Source organism: Ambystoma mexicanum, chromosome 6p (assembly GCF_040938575.1).
Source record: "Ambystoma mexicanum isolate Mex_15411 chromosome 6p, UKY_AmexF1_1, whole genome shotgun sequence".
Taxonomy (NCBI): Eukaryota; Metazoa; Chordata; class Amphibia; order Caudata; family Ambystomatidae; genus Ambystoma; species Ambystoma mexicanum.
In genome coordinates this window covers 281285287-281300928 of record NC_090935.1, presented here as the reverse complement: position 1 = coordinate 281300928, position 15642 = coordinate 281285287, and the positions used below count along the sequence as shown (strand labels likewise).

Here is a 15642-nt window from a genome sequence, read left to right as displayed (position 1 = left end):
GCCTTCCCTGGCGGTCTCTACAGTTTCCACATGCAGCAATGGCCAGGATGCTGCCTCATTGATCCCCATGCAGGAAAGGCAACACCTTCCTTCAGGGCAGAGGAGCCCTTCCTGTGGGATTTCCTGGGAACCAATGCCTCGAAGGAAGTGCTGGAATAACTCACACCAAGGTGCTGACCACTGGAGTCCCCTTTAAGACTTCCAGCATTGGGGCAGAGTAAGAGTAACCAGAAGGGATAGATGGGCTGAGAGAAGGGTTCAACCATCTTGGATTCTGTTAGGGTTCTCTACCACTTCCTATCCCTGCATTTTCTGCTGATAATTTGCTTTGTACTAAAACACAGTGCCGTGTTGCTAAGGTGCTTGAATATTATCATTTTATTCATCCTTGGATTCTTACAATTGTGTTTGTATTAATTGTTGCCTATTTATTCTATGTTCAATGTGTAGTATAATGATGTTGTAAGAGTGCCTGGGGACCACTCCGGTGGTGATGGTGCGTAATACAAATACCTTTAACGTTGCCATTAACATTACTCCATGCGCATCGGATATGTACAATCGTCTGTATAAGCACAAAGAATGGTATGCAGTAATTCCATCGACCACAATTAATTTGCGATCTTCTTCTTCAAGTCTTCTATGTTGACTTGATTATGACTGGTCATTTATAACGTGCTTAATACCCAGAGATTTCAAAGCGCGGACCAGTGCTGCTCTGCGTCGTCTTGCTTTCAAGGCGAGCGCGTTGCCTCTGAGCTATCTTCGCAAGACGAGGGTGTGTGTTTGTGCGAGTGTGTGTGTAGAGGTAGTATAGGGAGGTAGAGGCGTGGTATAGGCTGGGTATTCAGGATCCACATTAAAATGAAAGTAACAAGCAATATAGAAGACTACAAGTAGAATGCCACAAAGTAAATGTGGTCAAGGGAATCCCTTAGAACCATGAAGTGTGTACGTATATTTAATAATAACTGATGTTTAGTTCTTTGTGTGTTATAGTAATAGATTTTCAATAATTTCCTCAATTGATTTTGTAAACGTCAGAGAATTTCAGTATTTATCAATAAAATATTTTTGATAATATACAATATCATCTCTAGAGAACTGTACGTCCGGTTTTCCACAATTAAAGCGACTTAATCCATGGGAAGAAGAATCATATACTTTTTGGGACATTAGAACTGTTATCCCCTCCAGAAACTTTGCTTATCCACATGCTTCTTCTAGTGCGTATCGGGGTCCAATTTTTCCTTTTGTGACTTAGTAGGTGTAAATTAAGCAGCGTCGGTTGATAGCTGGAATTGGATCTACACACATTGCTGATGAGATTCTTAGTTGCCCGCACCATCTGACTCAAGTCTAACGTACCAAATATTGGTGCATAGTAGAAGAGTCTGTGAAAAGGAACCCTTCATATGGCAGTGATGTGCACTGGCCACCACCACACAAAGACACCTTCAGAGTGTCAATAATAACAAAGACGCTCATTGCAGGTCCAGCAAGCTTGGACTCATGCATGCAGTAATTACTGTTATCGCATGCCGAAATCTCAGGGTCTCAGCATCATTGTGGCTTTACTGCTGGTGCAGCATGCTACAGTTCCGCTAATGGGCGTCTACTGTGTTTTCACTGTGTCATAAAACAATATCTATACCTGTTTTGGGGCTGCAGATAGCATAGATACGGCATCAGAGCCTAACAGTGCTGTACCATGCAGTTGGGTTAGTAATCACCCTTCTGTGTATTATACAGAAAAGGTGGTGAGATACATTTTCACTCTCAATGGGTGTCCACTAGCACAGTTTTGAGGCCTTCACTTAAAGGGCAAATGGTGTTTTGCTTGTTTGATTTTTTTTTAAGTAAATATTTGACCTCCTATTGAGTGGAAGTATAAATTGAGATAAATCCTATGCAGATTAAAACTCTTGATCAGGTGGTGTTTACCAGATGCAGTATTCGCCAAAGTGTTGCATGAAGTAAATATCTGGAAGCTCGTATAAGGGCATAGGGTAAAACCAGCTGGACGTTAAAAGCACCCGTATTCACCGTTACCACCTAACTCATAATGCGGCCACACTTCTTCGCTTCCCCACATGCATTTTTCTAGTTTGCTTTAGGTGCCTGGATCTCCCAGAGTACAAGTGAGTGACTGACTTCATAATTTAAGTGTGGCCGTCTTGGAAAATAGATAGCAATACTCCTGGTATTTGATATAATGGGTTTGGAGCAACTCAATAGTTCACGACCTGTTTTAAAATATTGATGTGCAGCACAAACCACTTTCACACTGGCGCCTCCGTTGTTCGTGTACACGGTGGGGAAGCCTACAGTAAACTAGGTCTGCAGTGTCTCCTTACAGAGTAGTACAATTACACTGGAGAACGGCAATTATCATTTACAGTAATGCAAAGGAAATCTTGTTTTCTTCGTTAGCCTCTTGATCTTCTCTCCATTAAAATGTTGTGGTTCCATTTTATTGTGTGTTTAAAACAGTCATTATCTAAGCATACATAATCTTGTTGACTTGTGTTTAAAATGTTGCTTGGCAGTTGTAGGCCTTACTAAATTAAAGCATTTCCATTGAATCTATCATCAATTGTAATCCTGGATATATGGGATATAGTTTAGGACTGCCTTCCCAGTGCACTTCCTTGCATCTAACAAAACAGCATGCGGAAGGCTTTGAATACAACAGTGTTATGTAATTATCAGAGTTCATATGCTGTGAAGCGATAGAGTTCTCATTTCATAGCCATCAATTTCTGAATAATTAAGTTTGCCTTGGAAATATGACTATTCAGGCTGCATTTGTGCATAAGGTAAAGTTATGTAAACAGTTAATCAGAAATCATCAAGGAGTTCTTTTCCAGTTTTAAGAGGAACAGCACATCCTGCCCTACCTGATCTTCATGCTCAAAACCATGGCTGTTCATTTAGTGGTCTATTGTGACTAGATTACTCCAAAAGCATTTACCTTTGGTTTCCGGAATAACTATTCAACAGGTTACAAAGAGTCCAAAACGAGCCTGCGTATGAGACATAAAGAGATACAAACACATCACCAGAGCCCTGTGAACACGGCACTGGTTCCTGACAAAATGGAGGTTTCACTTCAAAAAGTGGGAAATGCATCAGAAGGGAAATCACCCAATACCAACCACCAAGAGAGATCTAATCCAGCAACAATGCCCTAGTAATGGCCCCAAGGTTCCATAACTCAATCAGCAAGAGGAAAAACAAATCTTATCAACCATAACCCTGCCAACTAAATTGCGTGTGTGCTTGATGATCTTGATATTATTGTTTTACAATACTGAAAGCTTACAATGTCAGTGAGCACTTCACAGCACTCACAGGGCCCCAGGATGACACTATATAAAATGAGGAGTGAGGGAAGGAGGGAGTAGTGTAAGAAGTAAAAGATAGGTAAAGAATACAGCAACTGTAGGAACCCCCTGTACTATGTGCATTAGCATTTTCAGAAAATATCCTTTTTTATCAGCCAAATTGACCACATATGTCAGCACTGATTGGGCCACATTCAATCGTTGATACTGATCGTGTACAGCCTTTCGAGACCCCGTTTATGATTTGATATGATATGATAGTTTATTTATATAGCGCCTATACACAATGTGGTTCAAAGCGCTTCACAGCAAGGGTGAGAACAAGGGAAAATACAAAATCATTCTTACCGGCCATGAACAACAAGAAAGTGAAATTAACTATCGTACTCGGCCTGGCGACTTTTCAGATATGCAAGTGCTAAAACACATATAGGAAGGAAATGAGGACAGACAGGCGACTACCGTACTAGGCCTGACGACATTTCTGGTAGAGCCGGAGAATTACATGAGGTGAGGGAGAGGGGAGGAAAAAGGAGGGAGAGGAACAAAACAAGTGACTATCGTACTAAGACTGACGACATTTCAGATAGTGCTGGAGGGGGAGGGGGGAATAACAAGTAAGGGAGGGTGGGAGGAGACAAACATGTGTTACTATCATACTAGGTCCAGGGACAATTCTGATAGAGTAAGTGCATAGAAAAAGTAAAGGAGGGGGGAGCAAAGAGGGGAAAGGGAGAGGAGAAGAGAACAGAAAATGAAAACAGTGAAAAAAGAGCAGAGAAGCAGAGGGGAGAGCGCGTACAGTTGCAAAGGTCAGTAAAACACATAATGTTGAATGTTTTCAACATAAGGGATGATCCTTAGCATTTAAGGAATTTTTGAAGAACTAGCTCTGGTGCAGGCATGCTGAAAGGGGGGAGAATATGTCCCTGGCAGGGTTGAATGGCTATTTGGTATACTCATGATAGACTAGGATCAGAGATTAAACCTGATGTAAGCCTCATCTATTGGGTGAACCCCACTATCAACTGGGTCCCAGTTTCTATCTGCTGTTGTAACTTGTAAGACATTCATTCATACATTATACACATGGGACATTTATTTAGTGTGTATTGTATTTAACGACCAAACGAAAATCTTTTTCCAGCACTCCATGATATGGTACAGTATATGGTGTACACTCCACAGGTGCCCCCAGCTCACTGGCAACACAATCAGCAGCGTTCTTGGATGTTGAGCTTATTTACAGCACATCTGAGGAAGCAAAACCTACTTTTTGTATTATGTCTCTGTCCCATCCTACCCTCTAGTGCCACACTTGAACTCTCTCACCTCTTCACCTTTGACTGCTCTTACAGCGGAGGCACTTTCACATGTTACTTCATACTACTGCCCTACCAGTGACTTGGTAATTTCCCTTTAATGGGACTCTAGTTAATTGGCCATTGTCTCCCAGGAACCCTAGACCTCTGGCACCTTCATTTCATTTCCCAGGAAAGCAGTTGTTAACATTGCTGTAGTACGCCTCCTCAACCAAAGACATTGAAGTTGTTGTGATTGCCAATCAATTCCCTAATGCTCCTTTGATATCAGTCTCCGGCCAGCGCCTATGCTCATAGATGGAGCTGGAAGGGAGGGCCGCATACATGACATTCCCATGTATGTTCAAAGCAACATTAAAAATGCAACCATTTTACACTTGACATTTTGATTTTCTGAACATGTCTATATTACCATTAACAACATTCAAATTGAAAATGACTTAATATTTAATTATGATGAGCTAAACTCTCAAATATGCAGCTTTTGTTCTGTCAAAACACAGGGGTAGCCTAGTCCTTCCCAATGGCAGATTTATGGTCACTGCAGAGCAAAATATGCCACTATTGTAGGTCAACACACCACAGCATTCACCAAGTGAGAGGGCATACCTGAAAGCATTTGAAACATAACCTAGCATTAGGAATGGCGCTCTTGTTATGGCACAAAACAGGCACCTACAATCTTCACCTTTCCAGATGTTTTTGGCTACAGTTCCCACCAGCCCCAGCCAGCATAGTTAATGGTGAGTGGTCAGGGGAGGTGTAGTAAAAACATCCCTAGAAGCACAGCTGCAGATCTCACCTTGCATTGCCATGTCAAAAGGGTATCACTACATATTTTCCCCACCAAAAATATCACCGTATATATGGTCGTTTGGAATGGCCATAGGCAATATTTTTGGGGGGGGTTCATTTTTGGGGTTTATGGGAGTGGGGGCTGCAGGGGTGTCTCTCGGTCCTTTAAAAAATAATGCAGGGATTGTGGGGCTGTCCCCCGCAGGTTCCATGCCTTAATATTGCCGCAAAATACGGCAATATTTTTGTATGGTGATATTTTTGCAGGGATATTAACACATGGTTGTGGGGGGAGTGACAAACTTTTGGACTGGAAAGGCGCTGGTTGGGTTTGATAGTCCAGTATTTGTTTGTAGGTAGTTTGCACAAGAAAATAGATGGTCCAGGTTGTTGGTGTGTTAAACATGAGATTTATAGGTTTATTCCTTGTTATAATCAGCACCAATGAAAGACATCATTGGATGTAAATGTAATATTCATAACATGATGATATGTTACACAGCCGACGCGCGTTTCAACCTAAGTCTTTTTCAAGGCCAATTGGGTTTGGTGGTTGAGTTTTCAGGTGGAATGGGCTGGTCCTCCCAAGTGTGGGTGCCAGAGGGCTGAATAGCCGTACTTGGCCGGGTTCGGCAATGCTGTTGTGTGGAGTCGTGGATCGGCCGATCCACGACTCCACACAACAGCATTGCCGAACCCGGCCAAGTACGGCTATTCAGCCCTCTGGCACCCACACTTGGGAGGACCAGCCCATTCCACCTGAAAACTCAACCACCAAACCCAATTGGCCTTGAAAAAGACTTAGGTTGAAACGCGCGTCGGCTGTGTAACATATCATCATGTTATGAATATTACATTTACATCCAATGATGTCTTTCATTGGTGCTGATTATAACAAGGAATAAACCTATAAATCTCATGTTTAACACACCAACAACCTGGACCATCTATTTTCTTGTGCAAACTACCTACAAACAAATACTGGACTATCAAACCCAACCAGCGCCTTTCCAGTCCAAAAGTTTGTCACTCCCCCCACAATCTTTCTAGACAGTAGGAACCTCGGAGTTGGTTCCTTGACAAACTATGACTCTGGCTGCAGGTCTAATTCAACTAACAACCAAATAAAGGGTGCGCAGGAGAGAGGGAGTCCCGCCACAAACTCCACTCTTCCAAAAAATATTAACACATGGAACTGTCAAAAGGAGTGAACACCTGCAAGCGATTGAAGCCAGCAGCAAGGTATCTGCAGGAGGTCAACATCTGCATATCAAAGTGGCACATTTACTCCAATGAAATAGGGTTGGAAATGCCAGATGACTTATTGGAAGACGTGCAGCATGCCTTTTAAAAATAAAGAAGCCTACTAACAGTACTTGAAGCAGTGGTGATAAACAGGGGATATCTGTCTTGACCCGGTCCTTTAAGGTTTAAATTTACAAGAGCAATTAAAATATAAAAAAGGAAATTAAAATGATATGGATGGCACGGGGGGGGGGAGTTGAAACGTGCCCATTAGTGTGGAAGTAGAATAGTTACCCTTCACTTGACCTTTCCCTTCGGCCATGCAAGCCGTGAAATTAGGTGCATACTGTATGAGTGATGACACAAGTCTGCTTACTTTCAATCACGATGCACTGGGCTTGGGCAAGAGCGCATGAGCAGAGCGGTTTTTGCCTAGTGTCACACAGTGGAAAGAGTGAAGGGGGGCAGTTGCTTTTTCTTTAGGCATATCAGCGATGGAAAAAGGAAATAAATCACCTACAGGCAACTCGACAAGTCTCGCATTGGGGGAAATGGCGCATTGTATATAGTTCAATATTTCATTTAATGGGGACCGGTGTATCGGCAACTATATCCAACAGAAATCATATGGTTAAGTATAATTTTAAATAAGAAAACCAAGAGTAAAACTCTTGTTTGTCACCCTGTGCAGCATAAAGGCTACTAAACCTATTACCAAATAACCTGGGTAGGAGGAATCACACCCAAACCTGCTTTTATTTCATCATAAATAATGCATAAAAATTGTATTCAAAGACATTTTATAAAACACAATTCATAAATATAACTACACAATTTCTAATAAAACTCTGAACATTCACAACTCTAAGTACAAAAAGCATCAATTGATTAAAATGCTTAAGTGACTTTCTTGTGCTATACCCCCACTCCTTTCCATCACCACTATAGAATAAGAGTCTGGATATAGAAGGTGATCGATACTTTCTTCAACCCTTTTCTACTGCCCAACATGTTTCTGTTCTTCCATCCTCATTGTGGAGAATATTCTTCAGGAACTGTTGCTTCAGTCACTATTCATATTTCACAAAAATGTTTTTGGGTCTGATTTAATTGCAGAAACCACTTTCCTCCTTATTTCTTCTCTTACACTGCAAAAAATGACAAACCACCCATTAGCTCAAAATGCTATTTCTAGATACGGATGTGCAGGGCCCTTCCCTGTCTTCCCCATCCCCTCCCTCTCTAGGATCAAAAATATAACTGTCAGGGAGTATTAGGCTAAGCCAAACATTAAACTAAAATTATCACCTGTGATAAAAACCACAAAAAACTGCGTTAATCTGGGCATTAACTTGGTCCACACATCAGTTCACCAACTTCAACCCCTAACATCTCTGGGCCTACTCAAACACAATCTATATTTTAAAAGGCTTCCGAGTCTTACCTCTACATAATTTTAAGTGGGTTCCCTTGTAGCTAGCTGATCTTTCCAATCCACTCAATTCTCTGATGTAGACTTGGTTTGTTGATATGTCCTCGGCAACCACTACAATAGTTTAATCTTTACCAGAACTCCCTGTTCCTGGCCTACAACATGGGGTGGGGGAGGCATTGGAGAAACTGCTGAAGCAACTCCCTCACATCAAAGGGTGTCTCCTTTTGCATCACTATGAAGGTGTGAGTTTTCCTTGGTGCAAACATATCTGGCAAGCACTGGAGTGTTGTACACCAATAAAGGGGGTGGGAGGTGTAACAGAGTTTACAGGAACGGGGTAACAGGAAACCCAAGGGGGTGGGGCCCATCTGCAGCTCAGCTAAGAGTGTTTGAGGGTGAGTTCTTTGATGTGCTTGCGCTTAATTTCCTTTCTGAAGTGCAGGCGAGAACGGACCGGTCTGACTGATGGAGGCATTTTATTCCAGAGTTATAAGTGCATAGCAGGTGCATGTATGTCCTTTTATGTGGAACAACCACTCCTAGGACAGCCCCTACCCTGCCTGCAAATCCGGTGGTTGAAAAAGATCGGCCTGCGCAAAAGGCATTTGAGCTGGCAGGCCCTTTTTTTATTAAATTACTCTGAAAAGGGCCTTCTTTAATGACACATTTTGTCACAAAAAAACAAAAGCTATTGACGTTTTTAATGACCATTTTTATGAATAGGAAAAGGAATATTTGGCATTCCTGCACAAGCACCACTCGCGATCTCAGGAAACGCAGTGGGTGGAGCACTTAAATAGATTGCCATGGTATAAATGTCTTAATTAGAATACATATGACACATCGAGTTGTACTTTCCACACCAAGTAGAGGCACGTAAACCCACAGATGGTGTGCCTTTTTGATACATCGCCACGGGTTTGGGAAGATAGCCACACACAAGATCTGATCTTCCCACACGCATTTATGAACCGGAAATCACGCGGCCGGAAAATGAAACTTTGACCGTCAATCATCGCGTCATGGCTGACCATGGTCCTCGTTCAGTTGCTCGGATTCGAAGGCGCCTGTTCGGTGAACTTAATAACACTGTAAACCAACTGCGTTGCCTCGTTCATCAATTTGATGAAACTGCCAAATAGTTCTTTTTTATTTCACAATCATGAATCATCACAAAGAAATCTTTGTCAAGTGAAAACGTTGTAGTCTTTAATTTCTGGAGGGAGAGATAGTATAGATTTTACTACAACCATTCCAAATGTATAACTATTCCTCGAAACCATACCTAAGTAATGCTTATGGCGATTTTAGATTTCACTTAAGGGTTCAAACATTTTCAAGACTGGAAAATGTATCTGAAGCGCGTAGTTCATTTGTGCCTGTTTTCATGGACTTGGTGTACCCGGGAAAGGCTTTGTTCACTGATGCTTGAGGCACAGAGCCTGACATTCTGCTTGGGCGAGTACAGCGCAATATTTCAATCTAATGGTGGCATGAATAGGATGTAACAGGGTTCCGGCCGTCCCATGCTTTCGTTGCAGCGGCTAGAGTTGCATTTTGCGTGAGAGCGCATTGCATATAGCACACTTGAACTTAGGTTTGAGGTTTGATTGGATGTTTGCATGTTTCTGTTTGATACAGCGACACAGGGTCCCATTATGTAGCCATGTCTGTTTCGAATTGACGTAGGTGACGCAATAAGGGTAGACTGTTGGGAAAGCAGGGTTGCTTAGGTGGGTACGTGTAGCAGGTGAGGGGGCAAACTTCACAGATGTCCACAGATGAAAAGACGACTCTTCTACTTTGCTGTCCTATTGAGATGATTGTTGGACCTGTGTCAGGAATAGGCAATAGCTGTATCCACATGTCTCGGGAGGATAGCTCAGTGGCAACATGCTCGACTTGAAACCAAGACGACATGGAGCACCACAGGTTCGATCCCCGGGTCTGTGCTTAGAAACCTCTGGGAATTAAGCGCGTTATGAATAACCAATCAGATCATGGGGCAGGATATACCTGGGGGTAGGGAACTCTGTCTGCATTTCTTCTTATATATTATGTTTACATGTTCCGGTCTTGCTAGGGAGAGCTTGCTATCTCTGACAGAGCTCTTAAAGTTAAATATTTGAAGGGCCCTGGTGTCAAGCAGCAGCTCTGTGAAGAAGAACAATCTGAGGCGGAACAGGAAGAGGAAGGGCCGTTATCGTTGTGAACGCTCTGTTGTAACAGCAGCATTTATGTAGAACCGAGTGGAACTGTGTACATTGGCGAGAGCTGTCAAACGTTGCCTTTAAGAGCTTCTTTTTTCCATGATACGTGGTACATTTTGCATTGCAGTATTATGCTGAATTACATAATGTTCGCTTTTATTGTTATTCATGCTGCTTGCTTCATTGATAGTTTGTATTTGTTATTGGAACTTGATTTTCACATTTCAGTGGTCGCCCCTGCTGGCATGGTTGAATAATGTAATAATCAGGCTTCAATCCATGCAAATGCAGAGAGAGCCTTTTCCTGCAGGTGAGAGGTATGTTTATGATGATGTACATTTGCTGTGTGCATGGCTGAATGTAGATACACAAGCGGAACAGGTTGTCTCCTACCAGCAAGTCTCAAAGCACTGTGAGGAACGTGAGGGCATCCGTCCCTCTACTCGCCTTGGGTTTTCCTCTCAGGTGGCCAGGGAAGGGCAATCGCTTTTGGATCCCAACCCTGGGGGTGGATATGCGAGGGAGGATCACCTGGACGGAGAGTCCTTGGGGGCTGGAAGGAGAATGTCATTAGGTGAGACACGGCATGCCCTGTTTCAATTTCATAATGAACCCTAAATCCCTGAGGCTTTTATAGGGTACTGTCAAAACCCCCCTCAGTTCTTCTTTTCAAACCAGCCCTTGAATAAAACCCTAGTATCAGGGGACTAAGAAATAAACCACAACAAGACTACCTTATTATATGGACAGAATATTCCCACCTTAACCCCCTCTGGTAAAATCGAGAAGTTATTAGAACATCTCCTGCCCTCCAACTACCTTTGTAGGGTATTATCAATCTTCGCCATCACCACACACTCCAGCTGCCCCATATGTATATCCCTTTAAGACTGGGTCAAAGAAGAGGCAACTAGGACTAATGCCCACTTCACACCACTTTGGTACTGGAACAAGGAAGAACACCATAGAGTCCTACTATGAGGGTCAGGCATGTCCCATTGACAGAAGTAAACATGGTCAGGCAAATGACCTACACCTGCAGCCACTTAATGGTTCACAGGTGTATTTAAAGAGAAGCCATGGAGAAGCACAGAGAGATCCAGCTGGGCAGGAGAGCCTGGCAATCTGAGGCGGAACAGGAAGAGGAAGGGCCGTGGAAAAGGATGCCAACAACTGCAGGGAAACTAGAAAGACACCGTGGCCAGAGCGGGCCAAGAGAGGGTCAAGACTCAAGAGCTCTGCATATCCCTAGGCCACGTGTCCCCCATTGGCAGGGGGACACAGGAGTCTCCCAGAGGCTGCGGACCCCTGTTGGGAAGCCTGGAGAAAGCAAGCACTGCTCGCCGGAGCTCCCAGAAAGAGAGGGAGGAACAAACAAGAATTGAAGAGGAAAACCAATCTGCCCAGATGAGTGGCCGAACAACGGTGAGTGAAAGGGAGAGATCACTCACACCGGGGAGCTCCCGGGGCTTGGTTTGAGCAACAGAAGATGCCGATCAAGTAAAAGTGTGTAATACATTGCGTCTGGAGACCTAATGACAAATATTGAAATTCAAACAAGCGCCCAAGTATTTTCTTATTTTCTACTTTACTGAATAGCGAACTAATGAAAGAAATGTGCTTTATATATGAAATATCACACAGGTGAAAGAAAAGTGATATACATCTACGAATGCATTGAAAATGAAGTGAAAGCCTTTTTTTGAACTGTGTGAAAGTATATACCAAGCATAATGAATGTCTAGGAGGCGAGCAAATTGGCAAAGTCAATTGAAAGGCACTATGGAATAGTGTGTAAGCAAGGTGGTGATGAATTGAAATACCATGTAGTGAAATGTATGAAAGTCACAAGTTGACAAAGGCAAAAGGCTGTTAAAGGGAAACCAAAGTGTGTGTGGACTTATGACACAGGTGCAGAAGGGAAACGTGTTGGCAAAGAGGTCCCAGGAGAATCCATGAATTATGAAATGCCAAGGGTTATCGGTTGCGTGACCTGTGAAGGGTGGACCGCGTGGTCCAACAACTACGCCTAGACCGAATAGATGCCTTTGAGTGAACCAAGGGAAGTCAAGAGGCTGAAGCTGCACTACCTAAGAAAGGTTCAAGTGTTTAAAAGAAAGGCAAATTAGGAAGCTGGTGAAAAGCCTGACAAAGTCCATTTGCTAAAGCTGAATTGGATGTGAAGTGAAAGTCAAGAGAGCTGTGCACTTGGGGAAGGGAACCCCGAGAACATTATGTGGAACTGTTTTGAACTTGGGGATGGGAACCCCAAGAACATTGTGTGGAACTGTATTGAACTTGAGGAAGAGTACCCCGAGGACATTTTGAGGAACTGTGTTTGAACTTGGGGAAGGGAACCCTGAGGCCTTTTGTGTCCTCATTACAGTCTTCCGTGTGTTTGAAAACCTGTCCAATTAAACTAAGACAAACTCGATTCATGCAATCTCCCAATATGTTACTAGCAGTTGAATTAGACATGAGAACAGGCCTCATCTTATTTCACAACTGAATTTACAACAATAAGTTCCAAAGTTACAATTCGTATTACAGTTAAAGAATAATATGAATCAGGTTAAGTAGTGACTTTTGAACGTGGACAATGGACAAATCTCCTGTATTCATGAGTTGGAAAGGGACCCAATTAGAACTTGGCGGTGAAGGTATTCATTGCACTGCAGCCTTGTGATTTTCAGAAGAGCATAACCCACAGGTAATTCACTCTGAAGTTTCATCAGGAAGACAGGAGAACAATCAGTACTGAGAGATGCAGACAATTGGTATAGTGTAGCAATGTGGTATATTCCAAGGAGCCTGGTGTGACACCACACATCACATGGGATGTCTCGGGAGGATAGCTCAGGGGCAATGTGCAAAACGACACAGAGCACCACAGGCTCGATCCCCGGGTCCGTATTTAACAACCACTGGGTATTTAGCACGTTATAAATAGCCTATCATAACACACAGGAAATACAAGCAATCAGCTTTGGAAGATTGATGGGTGCATTACAGTGATATTTTGTGATCATGATCAACAGTATATTGTGATCATGACCAAACAATATATTATGAGATCTTGTTTTTAATGAGGTGAAAAAAAAGTAATCAGCACATGGAGGTGAAGGGATTCAATGAAGAGAGCTCTTATAAACATTGGTGGGCAGCATATTCTCAGCTCATGTGTCATTCATGAGGAAGAAATCAATCAGCACAGAAGTCAGTACTGTGATTTGAGGGATTCATTACATTGCATCCTTGTGATATTGGCAAACAGCACATCCGTACTTTTTCTGTTGTAATAAAGAGAATGAATGTAAACAACCTGCACAGGAAATATATTCCATTATTACTTGGCAGCCTTGTGATCTTTGGCAAACAGTATATTCTGAGATCACCGGTTCTATTATGAAACATGTTACACAACACTCTACAAAAAGCCTTTCTTCTTGTTAGTTGATTCCTCCTCAAATTCACCAACCGAAGCACAGAGGCAGGGTTTGGTCACCCAATCTGCCTATGCTCTTGCCCATGTCTGTAATATCAAATAGCCCTCAGCATCCCTTATTTTTCCATGCAACCTTTCTGCTTCCTGTAAACTAATAAAAGCAGATTTTGAACTTGCAGATAGCTACTTGGCAGTGGTACATTCAAAGCTTCAGGGTCATGTCTGGATCTTCCTTGGCTGTGGTGAGTTATCTGGCTGTCTGTAGCCAACTGGGATCAAACTTTTTTTTTATCTCAGCCTGCGCCTCTGACTTCTGTTTATTAATTAAATAATTGATTTTGCTGTGGTTCCAGTGCCATAGCCCTGGCTTCCACGCCCCTCCACCCCCCCTTGTCCACGCTTCCCTGTCCTCTGCCCTTCCTGCCTCCCTCCCACCGCGCTACCATTGGAGAACGGGCTGTTTCCTGTGCAAGGGTCAAGTCTGTCCCAGCTCCATTCTTGGCATTACCGGATCCTCCTTGGCTGGGCTGAGTTGTCTGGCTGTTTGTAGCCACCTCGGCTCAAACCTTTCGGACCTCAACCTGCGCCTCCAGCGCTGCTGTGCCTGGCTCCAGAGCTATGATTTCTGTTTATTAATTAATTATTTTATTTCACTGTGCTTCCAGAACCGCAGCCCCTGGCATCCACGCACCCCCACACCCCTTGGCCATGCTTCCCTGTCCTCCCCCTTCCTCCCTCCCTCCATTCCTCCCTACCACCCACCGCGCTCCCTTTGGAGAATTGAGCCACTATCTGGCAGCCCCCTTGGTGAAGGACCCAGAGGCTAAGGACAGCTCCACGGTGTGAAGCAGCTCTAGTTGGTGTCGGCTGGTGTCAGCAGGGAGAAGCACGAAACTAGTAGCTGTCAATTTTCTGCAATAATAATAATAATAATAATAATAATAATAATAATAATAATAATAATAATAATAATAATAATAATAATAATAATAATGTTACAAATCAGTAAAGTTGAATCTGGGTGTTTTGCATTGCTGCTGTGTTAAAAACTAGGCCTTTTTCCCCTTTTTAGGAAAGCTGAATTCAGTTTCAAGTGGAATACACAGTCCTTTGTATCCAATGCGTCCTTTTCTTGGCAAGGGAACTTCCTTGTGACCACAAGGTTTCTCAGCCCTTATCAAAGTTGTTACAGTTTCCACCTGGCAAATCAAAGTCTCTTTCTTCATTCATCAACTTGGAAAGTCAATGACAAAAGCTTCCTTTCTCAGGATAGACCAATCAGCATTTTTACTTTAGTCAGGATGGTTATGAAACAGTTCTTCAAAACACAGTGGTGGAATTACAATTATGTTCCACCTTCTACTTCAAGCTGAACCTTCTACCGCAGGTACAGTACTTCAGCTTCTTTTCTTCCTGGTCCACTCACCTGCCAGGACTAACCACTAACTGTCCTTTTCCTAGTATAGTCGCCTGCCAGGATAAAACGCCCAATACTACTACTCATACTGTATGATAAGGCCCATTCACAACTTTCCACATTTAACTTCTTATTTGGGAAAGTTAAACCACCAACATCTTCTGGAGTAAGTCTTTTGACTTGAAACACAATTGGCTTACAACTTCTTTCATACACAAGAGGACAATGATTCTTACATTGATTCGGTTGCCCTCTACAATGCAGTTTGCAATTCTCTCCCCCTTGATCCTCTTCCCCTGCTGTCTCTGACTGTCTCTGACATCTTTCCGCACAACCCACTGGCTGTTGACAACGTGATTTACAAATTTAAATTTGCCACATCCAATTTGCCCTGCCATCTCTTAGCTTTGGCAATGCAGGAAATAA

General features: G+C 42.9%; 1 protein-coding gene across 3 annotated transcripts in view; it reads right to left on the bottom strand.

Moving 5' to 3' along the window:
* The window catches only part of RAB27B (RAB27B, member RAS oncogene family), a 567811-nt gene that overhangs the window by 531028 nt on the left and 21141 nt on the right, over positions 1 to 15642 (bottom strand). Inside the window, exon 2 of one of the 3 annotated variants that reach the window (XM_069627004.1) lies at positions 2975 to 3026. The exons of the other annotated variants lie outside the window; for them this stretch is intronic. The gene's annotated coding sequence lies outside the window, so the exon portion shown is untranslated. The remainder of the gene's footprint in view (positions 1 to 2974; positions 3027 to 15642) is intronic. 3 annotated transcript variants of the gene reach the window in all.